A 14027-nucleotide genomic window follows, 5' to 3' on the forward strand; every position below is an offset into this window, starting at 1 on the left:
CGTTACCGGACCCCTAGATGCAGGGCCTCATTGTATTCTGAAAGGAAGGTAAAAGTATTTACCACAGAAAGGAGCACCCGTCCCAGAGATATGATATCAGGGACACGAACCTGAGTGAGTATCTGAGCAGTGACTGGAATGATGAGCTTTCAGCGGACAGAGACAAAGAAACTCAATGGGCAACAACATAGCGGATAGAGAACTGTGTGGGTAATGTGAGGTCATAGATTTCCTTCGAAAAGTGGTGATCAAGTGGAGAATGTTGATGTCCAAAATGAACAGCTTGTTTGTCCAAGGAGAGAGGGCTGGAGAGAGAGGGCGGCAAGGAATGGTGAGATAGAGACAGGTGATGGACAGAGAGAGAGGAGGGTTTCAGAGGTGAAAGGTGAGAGAGCAGGTGTATTGAGAACAGACAAAGGAAAGAGGGGGCATGAATGCGGGAAAGGAGCAGAGAGTGGACAGAGAATAGTCAACGTAGGACAATGAAGACAAGGTGAGTGGTGAGGAGGGTTGGATAGAGGAAAGACAGAGAGGAAAGAGTTGGTGCGGCAGGAGAGAAGACAGAGAGGGAACAGGAAACATACTGGTGGAGACGGAGAGGAAGGAAATAGTGTTGGGGAAGGTCGAGGGAGGACGAGAAAAGGGAATGGTGAGGGAGTGGAATGAGCGGTGAAGTGGGAGCAGCGGGTACTGGGGAGAGAAATATCGAGAGTGGGGAGAAGGAAATCAGGGTAGCGGGGTGGGGAGGGGAGATTGTGTCTGGGGGAAAGAGTGAGGATGAGGAAGTGGGTAATGAAGGGAAGGCAGACCGAAATTGATCAGTTTCAACGTGTGCGAGAGGGAGTCAGCGAGAGTGTGGGAAGGAAAGGAGTGGGGGAGGAGTGAAAGGAAGTACCGGTGAAACAAAAGCGAAGGAGGGCAGAATCACTTGGTATGACAAGGGATGAATGTGTGTAGCTCTGTGTGTGTGTGTGTGTGTGTGTGTGTGTGTGTGTGTGTGTGTAGCTGTGTGTGTGTGTGTAGCTGTGTGTGTGTATGTGTGTAGCTCTTTGTGTGTGTGTGTGTGTGTGTGTGTGTGTGTGTGTGTGTGTGTGTGTGTGTGTGTGTGTGTGTGTGTGAGATTGCGTGTGCAGGACCGGAGGGAACAGTTGAAGTGGGGAATAAAGGAAGCTTTTGCTGTCGGAAACACGGTCTGTAATGGGTAGCGATGTGTGTGAGAGGACGACAGCTGGATTGAGAGAAGGAAAGACAAGGAGAGACAGGGAGAAACAGGGAGCGTCAATGGATGGGATACAAATGTGTCTCCTCTCCTCCCGTCTCTGCCACTCACATTACCTCTCCCACCACCTCATCCGTTTCTTTCCTTTCCCTCTCCTCCCTCCCCACCTCCTTTCCAGGCAGCATCTTCCTCCCTCTCCCCGGCTCCTCCACCTGCACCCACCACCTCACACCGTCTCCTTCAAATTCAGGCACATCCAGGTTAGCAGGCAGTTTCTAGGTTGTATTCCATTTGTAAGCAATGGAAGTTAGTACTCGACGGTACAGCGGCGGAATCCGATCAGCGGGACCGCGCTGCAGACAGCCGGCAATGGGGAGAATGGACTCCTTCAGTACTATGACCTCACGGAGGCCTTGACTCTCCTCTTCCTTGTAATATCACAAGAATCCTAATTTAAACTATGTTACAGTGGTGTTTCAGTTTATAAATACATCCAGCGGCCACACAGAGATCAGGGAACCATAAAGGCACGTATTTCCTCTCTTCTCCCTTTGAGCAGTGATGTGTGCAGTCACCAGCAGAAAACCAATCATTATCACCAGCGCCTTCATCGTCTTTCACCGAGCTCGGATCGGGAAGTTGGAGCACTGTGTGAAACCCGAGCGTTTGCTGCCTTTCTATTGAACCACACGAGGAAGGACAGTGAATTAACCCTCCAGAAAGGCGCATCCTCCTTGTGTGATTGATCCTTTGGCAGTTCGGCGCAGGAGGAAGGTCTGTGAACCACGAATCATGCTTGTGTGGTTCAGCCACGTGTCAGGACGCAACGCAGCAAGTCATCAATAATCATGTGTCAGGTACCCACCGCCAACTCCCACCGAGCTGCCCAGCAACACCATCGGGAAAACTTTAGCCAATCAACGAGTTTCCTGTGATTCAGGACACGGCACTCACAAACTCATTGATATTGTCAGGTTTTCATAGGAAGGGCATTTCGGCCATCGACTGGCTTCTGCCTCCCCCCATGACACTGGAATGTGAGTGCAGAGCAGCCCCCTCTGCATTAACTCAGGGACCACTGGTGGGTTTTGTTGTTCCTTGAAGTCATAGCCATCATAAAGGGACAGTTTAACAAATCGAGTGCTAGGTCTTGAGTGAATCTGGATGTTGGCATCAAACTTGATAGCTGGCTGATGGTTATCTGGTGAATCAGTACAGAGCTGAAAAGCAACTTCCGGAATTCTGCTTGTCTTGCCATGAAAGACATCACATCAGAAAACTATTTCCAGCGTTTTCTCTTCTCGTGTTCAGATTTGCAGCATCTGCCGCACTTTGAGTGCTGGTCAGCTGGGTGCTGTTTGATCTTATCATCTCCAAAAGCTGCACTTTAATGAGCTTGCTAAACCTGCTTTTGCGCACATTTTGCACGCATTTCAGATCATAATCGACCGGGATGCAGTTGAATTGAATGTTTTTCATTCCAGCCTGAACATTCGGGGGCAGAATGTTACACCGAGAAACCGCCGTTTCCTCCCATTGACCTGGGCAAAAGTCCCAGTTCCATTTAAGGCACCGGGTAGTGAAGTGAATAAATGTCAGTGCTGGTGATGGAGGGCGGGATGTCTACCCTTCATATTCCGGTGTGAAGGGCAGACATACCAAGTTCAGGGAAACCTGGCTGAGGAGAGATATTCAGGCTCTGGTCAGGACAATGAAGGCAGCGCACGTCTCGTTTAAGCAGCCGGGTACGATTGAATCCCTCTCTGAAAGTAGGACGTTTAAGACCATGCTAAAGAGGGAAATCATCAGGGAAAAAAGGAGGGTATGAGATTGATTTAGCAGGCAAGTGTAAAGATAATCCCAAGAGGTTCTTCAGTTGTATTGACAGTAAAATGGTGACTGGGAAGAGGCTCGGTTCTCTTGAAGGCCATCAGGGCCGCCTATGTGTAGAGACGCAGGAGATGACTGAGATTTTTAATGTCTATTTCTCCTCTATGTTTACTGAGAAAAATATCATGGATGCCGAAGAAATGAAGGGAATAAATAGTGAGGTCTTGGATCGTATGCGTATCACGAGGAATTCGGTATTTGCAGCCTTGAAGTGCTTTAAAGTGAGCAAATCTCCGCAGCCTGACCAAGTGCACCCCTGGACCCTATGCGATGCAAGGGAGGAAATCACTGAGTTTCTTGTGGAGACATTTGATTCGTCGTTAGCCGCCGGTGAATATCCAGAAGGGTGGGGGGGGGTGGGTAATTTTGTTCCATATTTCACGAAGGGTAACAAGGACAGACCAGGGAATCACAGGCCGGTGAGATTGATTTCAGTTGTGGGAAGCTTACTGAAGAGAATTGTGAGGGAGGCGATCTGCCATCACTTGGATAGTCAAGGCCTGATCTAGAATAGTCGGCATGCTTTTTTTCAGCGGGGGAGTTCAGCTCTGACGAATCTTCTGGAGCTTTTTCGAAGGGGACACTGAAGGTATAGATGAAGGTCTGTCAGAGGATGTGGTTTATATGGTCTTTAGTAAAGGCCTTGACAAGGTCCCGCATGGTTGGCTCATCTGGAAGGTAAGGTCGCATGAGATTCAGGAAGAGTTAATGAGGTGGATTCCGAATCGGATCGTTGATTGGGAGCGGGGGCTGATGGTTGAAAATCCATTCTCCGACTAGAGTCTTGTGAATAGTGGAGTTCCACAAGGGTCAGTGTTATCCATTATGTATGTAAGTGATTTGGATATGAATGCACACGGCACGATTAGCAAGTCTGCTGATGATACTAATTTCGGGGGTCTTGTTGAAAGTGAAGCAGGTTACAATGAAACGCAAAGATATCGTGATCAGTCAGGGAGAGAGGCTGAGGAATGGCAAATGGATTTCAACTTAGATAAGTATAAGGTGATGCATTTTGTACATTCAAACCAGAATAGGACTAATGCAGAGAATGGCGGGGCACTGATGAGTGTTGAGGAACAGACGGACCTGGGAGCACGACAGCACAGTTCGCTGGAAGCGGCCTCGCGAAGAGACAGGCTGGCAAAGAAGGCGTTTAGCATGCTGGCCTTCATCAGACAGGGCATCGAGTTCAGGAGTAGGGGAATAATGTTGCAGTTATGGAATTCGTTGGTGAAGCCGCACTTGGGGTACTTTGTAAAGTTTTGGTCACCCCGTTATAGGAAAGACATTGTTAAGCTGGAGAGGATGCAGAACAGATTTACGAGAATGCAACCTGGACTGGAGGGCCTGAATTATAGGGAGAGGTTGGCCACGCTGAATCTTTATTCCTTGGAGCGCACGAGAATGAGGCGAGACCTCATGGAAGTTTACAAAATCATGAGGAGTATGGAATAAGGTGACGGTCATCGATTTTTCCGCAGGGCTGGTGTGTCGAAAGCTGGACAGCATAGATACAAGATACGTGGGGAGAGATTTAAAAGAGACCTGAGAGGTCACATCTTCACACAGAGGGTATTAAGTACCTGCAATGAACTGCTAGATGAAGTGTCGGAGGCGAGGACTATTGCAATATTTAAAAGTCACTTGGATATGAACATGGAGGGGAAGGGTTCAGAGGGTGATGGACCGAACGCCAGCAACTGGGACCTGCGGGGAGGGTGTTGTTGTCGGCATGGACCAGTTGGGCCGAAGGACCTGCTTCCGTTATGTATCACTCTGACTCTGATTTCAATAAAAAAAAATCAACGGTTTAGGAGGCACTGTAAACTGTCATGTCATCGGCAAATGTATCACTTGCAGTCAGGTTCAAATCTATTTGACCAGAGAAAACCAAAATGCTGCATAAACGATAACTGGTATTTGGTGCAAACTCTGACAGTACCTGACACACTCAGATGGTCATATTGACCTCCTGGGAGGGAGGGAGAGTAGAGATTTGATGGTTGAACGTCAACAGACCGGAGACAGAAATTCACTGCGGTCGCAAAGGCGGGTCACGAAGGTCTAATTGCAGTTGTGTGGGGGCGCTTACTGTTTTTTTTCAGAAAACTATAACATAATTAAATCAGGATTAAACATGCCAAATATTGGTATCAACAGTGAAGCAAGGATAATGAATGTCCAATGAAAAAGAGTAGAGCAGGACACTGACCATGTAATTTTACTCTCTCCAAAAATGTTTCCTGACATTCGGAGCACTTCTCTTTCATCTTAATATTTTGTGTTCGTCATATATCCAGCTGTCCACTTCATAGTTATCCCCCAACAAATTCATTTGATGAACCTTACTTATCCTGTCCTTGCTTCAAACACTGCCCAGTATTGCAGGTCATTGTCAGTGTCTGCAATACTGCAGAATAAACAAGAGCTGAAGACAGGATTGAATGACCATTCAGATTTCGCGATGGAAGGGAGGGGTTCTGTAGTTCAGTCCCGGGAACACCTAAACAACGGTATCAAACTTGAGAGATGGTTGGTGATGACCGCTAATGATTAAAGAAGGTGAATGTTAAATTCTGCAATTCTCTTCACATCGACCCTGAAAGTGCCTCATCTGCAATTTATTTCCTGCATTTCCTGTTCTGAAGTTCAGATTTGCAGCTCTGGCGCCCTTTGCTCACTTAAGACTTGGGCGTGGTTTTGTGGTTTACCTCTCCAAAGGCAGCACTTTAATTACCGTGCTTAACCTGTTTTTGCTCAACATTTGCACATATTTCATACGATAATCAACCAGGCAGCAGCTGAATTGAATATTTTTCATTCCTGCTTTTGCATGTCAGGACACAATGTTTCACCGAGCATCCGCCTTCTTCTTACATGAACCCGGGTAATGTTTCAGGTTTAATTCAGGACTCTCATTAAAGACACCAAGAAATTCAGTGAATCACTGTCAGTGCTGGTGATGCAGGGCGATTCAGATGTATCTTCCACTGAAAATCATTCAAAGGTTTCGGCGGCATTCTTAACGGCCACTGGAATGGCGGTTAAACTCCAACCCCCACCCTCTTTTCTATCCTCTTCCGGCCCTCCCACATTTGTATCTTTCACTCACACCGCTGCCCCCTTCAGCCGTCTTCACTGCCTCCTGATGCCATCCACCCACGTCACTCACAGGTCCTCCTCTCCATCTGGTTCCAACTGCCGTTCATCTCTCCGATCATTGTTCGAATTCTCTCCACATTTACTTATCCGAATCCAGCCCTGGGAGCGCACTGTGTTCCTGCTTATCTCCCTCCATCAGCGGTCTCCAACGTTCACCCTCCCCTCCTCACCTTGTGCAATCTGTTGCCTTAATTTTTCCTCTCCCCCCCCCTCCCTCTCTCCCTGTGCCTCCATCTTTCATTCACCTGCCATTGTCTCCAAACTCCAACCCCGCTCAATCTCCTACTCGGCACTTCCTGCCTCTCACCTGACATCCCCTCATCAGTACACCAATCACCCCGGAATCCTTTCTCACCCCTGCCCTTCTCCACTTTATACCGGCCATATCACATCTCCACTCTCAGTCTTGATGTAGGGTTTCGACTCGGAACGTGGACAATTTCTTCCCTCCCACAGATGCTGCTCGACCCGCTGAGTTCTCCCAGCAGTTTGTTGCTCCAGATTCCAGCATCTGTGGTCTCTTGTGTCTGCATGATACAATCTGCATGAGTGGGCAGACACATGACAGGCAGAGTCTAACACGGATACGTGCGAAGTTACTGCTATGACAGGGAAAGCAGGAAGACAGAATATTAGTCATTAGTGATAGATTGGGAAAGGTTGATGTACAAAGGGATCTGGGAGGCCATGCGTCAGTACCTGAACCTGAAAGAAAATATGCAGGCGAAAGAAACATTTGAAGTAAATGGGGTGTAGAAAGCCAACCCGCCCTGAAAATAAAGAATTATCCGTTTCAAATATTCTTTGCAAGGAATTGCAGTTCAGACGATCTGCAGACAACTTTAATCACATTGTTAATTAAGTCGGTTTCCGACTGTCTGCTTCAGCTTCCTCTCTCCTGGATGCAGGAATGTTTCACTGGCTGTTGTTCGCTTTGTGATGTGTGATCTGGTGCAAACGGAGACATTCCTGTCTCCAGTCTCTCAGTATCTTCCTGTCCTGCCTAACTGAGACATGAGCCACATTTCGCAGTGTGCATCGTTGGTGCCACTCAAAGCACCATTCCTCTGCTGCCCTTCGGTGAGAGTGTCTTCATTTCTTTCAGGGTTCGCTGACCCTGAGTTTAAGTGTGGCAGCCTCTGAGATGGACAGCAGCTACTTCTGATATTATTTGCACCTCCCTCTCTCCTTATGTGTGCATGGTTGTGTTTGAAATGCTTCCTGGCTGAATCTGTGTGGGTGTATCTCCCTCTGTACCTGAGTGTACTTGCTCCTGTCTGTGAGTGAACTTGTCCCTCCCTTTGTGTAAGCATGTGCCTGCCCCATCTCTTGTGTGGATCTTTCACTGACTCCAACTGCAGCTTAATTTGGATCCATCACCGAGTTTGTCTGATTCTGTCTGTTACAGAATCTTTCTCTTTGCCCGTCTCTCTCTCTATGTGAGTTCCCACCTGTCTGTGAGGGTGACTGCTTCTGTCTGTCAGTTTATCAGTCGATGTGTGTGGGGGAACCTGCCTCTCTGCGGGAGTGTCCTTGTACAGTTCATGAATGTCCCTGGCTCTATCCACTGGTGTGCCTGCCCGTAAGTATTTGTGTGACTGAGCATCTCCAGTTATCTCTGAATGTTCCTGCATGTCCTTCTTGTTTGACCATGCTGTCAAATGTGACAGTCACTAATATTCAGTGTACCTACCTACGAAATTAGTTGTGCTGCATCACTCTATACCTGGGCCTACCCATGTTCATCAAGTGGTCTGGTTGTCTCTGCCTGTGTGCACCTGTCTCTGTCCCTGTGTCTGTCTTTCACTGTTTGTGAGTGTACTTGTCCCTCTTTCTGTCTGATCCTTCTCTCTCTCTCTCCCTCTCTCTCTCTCACAAACACTCTCTCTTTCATTCTCTCAATCTTGCAGATCGATCTGTTCACGATTATGTGCCAATATCTGTAGGTGTATTAACCTTCCACTTCACTTTGGGGCACTTGGTCTTCTCTGTAAATGTTTCCATTTCTCTGTTTATGTTCAATTATTTCAGACCATGTGCCAACCTGAGAATCTGTGTATGTGTGCCTGCCGGTCTGTGTGTGTGTGTGTTTTTTTTCCTGTCAGAATGTGCACCAGTCACTTTTCTTTGAATTTGTTCACTTGGCTGTGAGTGTTCAAGCCTATATTTTCACTCTGCTTGTGTGTGTTGATCTGCGTATGGGGGGTGGTGGATGGTTACCGTATCTTTATCTTTTGGTGCATCACAAACAGCGGCGGGAATAGTCCTCGAGAGAGGCAGGAGAATTCACAGATGACGCAAGGTCCACAGAAATCAACACACACACACACACACACACACACACACACACACACACACACACACGTGTCTCAGCACCTGTGCGCTCCTGCCACTCATTCTCTGTCTCTCCGTCACTATGCCCAGAGCTCTAACTTTCCCCACTCCAGTCTGTGTGCGTTCCAGTTCGGCAGCGTGCCTCTCACTCACTTTATTTACCCACAACCCTGTTATGCTTGTGCACCAGTCTCTGTACATGTGAAGCCCGGACTCTCTCGGTCAGTGTTCTTGAACAAGTCTTGGAGGGTCCTGCCTGCATCTGTTAGTGTGACTCTCTGTGTGTAGTTGTCCCTGCGTCCTATTCTGTGTCTTTCTGAGTAATTCGACCCTTTGCCTCTGAGTCCTCCAGCCCCCACCTCTGAGTATCCATGCTCCTTTCATTGAATGTTTCAGCCCGCATATCAGCTTTTATTCTGTGGTGCATTAAACAAACTGCTGTAGAAACGCAACCAGCCGTGCAGCATGTGTGGGGGCAGAGGGGTGCTTGATGTTTCAGGTACAGACCCTGCATTAAGACTGAGATACTGATGCAGGTTCTTGACCTAATACATACTCCAGCATTTTTTCTTCTTGCTCCACTTCCCAGTGTCTGCAATTTCTTGTGTCCGTCTTGAATTTTAAACATTGGCGAAAAAAGGCACCTGTCCCGTCTGCCTATTTAACCACGTCGTGCTGCCTACAGGGACAAATGGACAAGTACACTAAGTCCCTCTGTTCCTCAGTCCTCCCTCATGTCCCACCCTTCATTGTGTGTACCCTACACCACCTGCTCCGCAAAAGGCATCCTGCCAGGTTTTTCAGGAATCATTTGCAGCTGTCGTTGCTCTGCCAATCGCAGCTGACACGTCAATATTGTTCTGTTGGTGAATATTTTGTGTGTGTGTGTGTGTGTGTGTGTGTGTGTGTGTGTGTGTGTGATTATACCTTTATTTTCTGCTCTCCGTACCTGCCTCTGTGGTTGTGTTTGCGTTCCCCTGTGTCTGTCCGTTGCTGCCTCTCCATCCCCTTTTCCCTCTCTCATTGTGCCTGCCTCAGTGTTTGTGAAATTTTGCTTTCCCTGTCTGTGTGCTGACCAGAGGGTGTGGATGACTTTTTCTTAATACACGTGTCTGACAGGATATGCTTGTGTACCTGTCTCTTTTTCTATGTTAACTACCTCTCTATTTGATTCTTTATGCCCCTATATGTGAGTATCTCTGCATCCGTCTATGGGTGTTTCTGCAGCAACCTGATAGCTACCTGTCTAGATGTGTATTTGCGTCTCCATCAGCGTGTGCATCGGCATCTCTCTGTATATATCCCAACACTTGTCACTCAGTCTGCCTGACAAAACCTTCATGTGCTCTAAGCTCTGACATTGAATGTGTCTGTTCATGAATTTTCTCAGCTACCTGCATTCGCAAGTAATTCTGTCTGTGTGTGTTTGAGTGTTCATGCCACTGTCTGTGTGGGTGCTTGCTCTGCCCTGCCCGTGTGTGTCATTTTCTCTCACTGTGTGTGTTGCATCTGTTTGCCTCAACTCTCTCCCTTTCTTTTGCTTAACTGTTCATGATCCCCCTCTTTGAAAGTGACCCTGCCTCTGTCAGTGTGGATCCCTGTCCCTGCCTGTGAGTGTCACTGTCTCTGTCAGTCAGTGACCCCATCTCTGTGTCCCTGCCTTTCCGTTTGTGTTCCACTTGTTCCTCACTTCCTGAGTGCCTGCAACTATTTGCCTTTCTCTCTCTCTCCCTTGCTTGTGTCTGCCTGTGTCTGGTTGCCTGTCAGTGAATGCCCCAGTCACTGGGTGTTCGTTGTACTGGGTGTTCCTGGGTTTGTCCGTGAGTGTGCCTGCCTCTGCCTCAGGTGTCCCTCCCTCTGTTCGGATGTGTTCCTGCCTATGTCACTGAGCGTCCCTGCCACCACACGTGGCAAGCATTGCCCTTGGGTCGGTGTTCACGTGCTTCAGCTATGATACGTACTGCATGAGGTCTGCCCACATCTCATCTAGATATTCCCGTGCACATCAGTCAGTCAGTGAATGGGTGTCCACCACCGTCCTTGTGCGAAGGTACTTGCCTCTCCTTAGAACTATGTCTATCTGTTCCTGTGACTGCCTGTGTCTGTAGCTGTTTGTTTTAACGTGTCGTCAAATTTTCCAGCTTATGAATGTGAGAGTACCTCCCTCTGTGCCTGCCTGCCTGTGCATGCTGTGTCCCAGACTCTGAATGTCTTCTTCTGTCTCTATGATTTAGTCTGGCTCTCTTTATATTTCTGTGTGCCTGGCTCTGTCTGCCCGGTGACTTTCCCTGCTGATATGCTCCTTTATCTTCGACAGGTTGTTTCCGCATCCGATGCTCCAGGTGATGTGTCACTCCTCCGACATACAACTGGAAGTTCAGGGCCGCTCCTGCGGACGGAGTTCCTGCTCCTGGAGAACGGTCGCTCTCGGGGAACGCAGCCTGGCCACTGATGTCACGGGTGCCGACCAGACATCGGTCCGGACATGCCGCTCGAGAACGGCGAAATCATTTCCGGTGGCACTGGCGGCGCGCGGGCGGTGGAGAAGGAAGGATGGAGCGAGGTCATGAGGGAGAGGTGACATTCCCAGACACGGTTCCCGCTCCGGGGAACGGCTGCTGCTCACGGTGTTCGGCAAGTGCACGGGGAAGTGCGCAGGTGTCATATCGCTTCGATGACCATGTATGCAGGAGCAGTGATTACCCTCTGCGGCCTTCTGGGAGTTGTATTTTGGATGGGTGCAGGTTTGAAGAGGCAGACGCTTCGAGCTTGGAGACAGGAATATCTCACATTGAGGAAGAATTTTCCAACAGCTCAGAATCACAAATCACATCACAGTCCATGAAGTATTGTGAGAACAATTCACATTATTATGGCTATGGTTGTGAGGTCTACATAGGCCCTGAACAGAAAGGAGGGCTTCCGGCAGCGACACGGCCCATGGACCAGTGGCAGTCCCCAGAAGGAATGTGTCAGCGACACAGCTATGCTCTCCCAGTACTGTGTCTCGGTCAGCCCTTCCGTTCAGTCCGTCCAGGACTCCCCCAGCACCATCTGTCCGACAGTGCAGTACTCACTTTTCGTAGGCCCTCCAGCTGTACAGTTACCCTCAGCTCTGACACTGCGGGACTTCGGCTGGACTGGAACTCTGACAGTGAGCGCTGCCTCGGCACAGACCTTCCGACGCTGCTTCCAGATTGCTCCAATGAAAATGGTGACAAAAATTAAAAGTGCTCATTTCAATAAAAAAGGATACATCTATATAATCCTTATGTCGAATATTTGTAGAGATAAAAATATGTTTATCAATAAAAATACTTCCGTAAAACCTGTTCCAAATTAGCATATGAGAGATACTTCAGAAGGTTTAAATTAATTCCACTTTGAATACTTACCTTGTCACTATTTCTTCCATCTGACATCACAAATGTTGGATGAGAAATCCCCGGTCGACGCTATCCCGTCTGTGGAACCGAAAGGAGGAAACAATCTGCGCTACCACCTCCTCCTGACGATTCCCTACAACTACCGGCATCAACTTCCCATCCTCACTCCCTAACTGTGACCGACGCTCACTTTCTTGAAGTGAACCTGACCTGTTGGTTTCGGAACGAAGCACAGACCTGCTGGACAAGGACAAACTCCCTGTATGACATCTCCGACCAAACTTACTGAAAACACGAAAGAAAAATGTTGCACAGATCTTGGTGTTTTGTCTCAATTGGCCCAGACAGTTGAGACAAGTCTCTTTTCACTCTCTCACTGGGATATTTCCATTTCCTAAGAACCCTCTCCTTTGCCGAACGTTTGCTCCCTGTCGATCTATAAACACTCCACCGTTCTGGTGAAAATGTGAACTTTGAAAATGCTGCGCATATGCAGCAGGCTAGGCGGCGGGTTCCGTCGGCTTTTTAAAGGGAGATAAACAATAATGTAAATTAAGTAGATGAAGGAAAGGTTGTGGATGTTGTCTACACGGTCCTTTGACAAGGTCCCACATGGGAGGTTAGTTCAGAAGGTTCAGACACAAGGTATCCATGGAAAGGTTGTAAACTGGATTCGAAATTTACTGTGTGGGAGAAGACAGAGAGTGGTTGTGGATGGTTGTTTCTCAGACTCGAAGCCTGTGACTAGGGGTGTGCCTCAGGATTCAGTGCTGTGGCCATTGTTGTTTGTCGTCTATATCAATGTTCTAGATGATAATATTGTAAATTGGATAAGCAAGTTTGCTGATGACACTAAGATTGGAGGTGTAGTGGACAGCGAGGAAGACTTTCAAAGCATGCAGAGGGATCTGACCCAACTGGAATAATGGGCCAGAAAATGGCAGATGGAATTTAATGCATACAAGTGTGAGGTGTTGCATTTTGGAAGGACAAATGAAGGCAGGATATAAACAGTAAATGGTAGGGCACTGAGGAGTGAAGAGGAACAAAGGGATCTGGGAGTTCAGGTACATAATTCCCTGAAAAGTGGCGTCGCGCGTAGACAGGGTTGTAAAGAAGGGTTTTGGCATCCTGGTATTCATAAATCAAAGTATTGACTGTCGGAGTTGGGATGTTATGGTGAATTTTTTAAGACATTGGTGAGGCCAAATTTGGAGCGTTGTGTGCAGTTCTGGTCACCTAACTATAGGAAGGATATTTGTAAGATTGAAAGAGTGGAGAGGAGATTTACTAGAATGTTTCCGGGTCTTCAGGAGTTGAGTTACAGGGAAGAATTGAATAGGTTAGGACTTTATTTCTTGGAGCGCAGAAGAATGAAGGGGAGATTTGATGGAGGTTTTCAAAATTATGAGGGGTATAGACAGAGTTAATGCGAATAAGCTCTTTCCACCTAGATTACGAGAGATAAGCGAGAGGACATGGCTTTAGGGTGAAAGCGGAAAGGTTTAGGGGGAACATTAGGGGTAAATACTTCACTCAGAGAGTGGTGGGAGTGTGGAACGGACTGACATCTGATGTAGTAAATGCGGGCTCACTTGAGTTTTAAGAATAATATGGATAGATACATGGACAGGCGAGGTCTGGAGGGTTATGTGCTGGGTGTAGGTCAATGGGTCTAGTGGAATAACGTTTCGGCAAAGACTGGAAGGGCCGAATGACCTGTCTCCTGTTCTGTAGTATTCTCTGGTTCCATGGTAAAGGTGGAGCGAACGCAGAATGTGCTGGAACTTCCATCTGCTTCTTCCCACCGACTCTGGCCTGACCTGCTGTGTATTTCCAGTATCTTCTGCGCGTCTTCCAGTTGTCAGCCGAAGCTGTGTCCAGTGAAGCTGAAACTCCGGGAAGAACCAGTGAGCGAAATCGCCGCAAACATTGTTGTGAAAAAAAAGACACAACGGTTGTGACCCCGACGTGATTCGAACACGCAGCCTTCTGATCTGGAGTCAGACGCGCTACCGTTGGGCCACGAGGTC

The 14027-nt window shown here is 48.0% G+C and overlaps 1 non-coding gene across 1 annotated transcript; it reads right to left on the reverse strand.

Annotated features, from left to right (window-relative positions):
* Positions 1–13955: 13955 nt before the first annotated feature.
* Positions 13956–14027, reverse strand: trnaw-cca (transfer RNA tryptophan (anticodon CCA)). The gene has a single exon. It is a non-coding gene; the product is annotated as a tRNA-Trp (tRNA).

This window comes from Pristis pectinata, unplaced genomic scaffold (genome assembly GCF_009764475.1).
Source record: "Pristis pectinata isolate sPriPec2 unplaced genomic scaffold, sPriPec2.1.pri scaffold_100_arrow_ctg1, whole genome shotgun sequence".
In the NCBI taxonomy this organism is placed as follows: Eukaryota; Metazoa; Chordata; class Chondrichthyes; order Rhinopristiformes; family Pristidae; genus Pristis; species Pristis pectinata.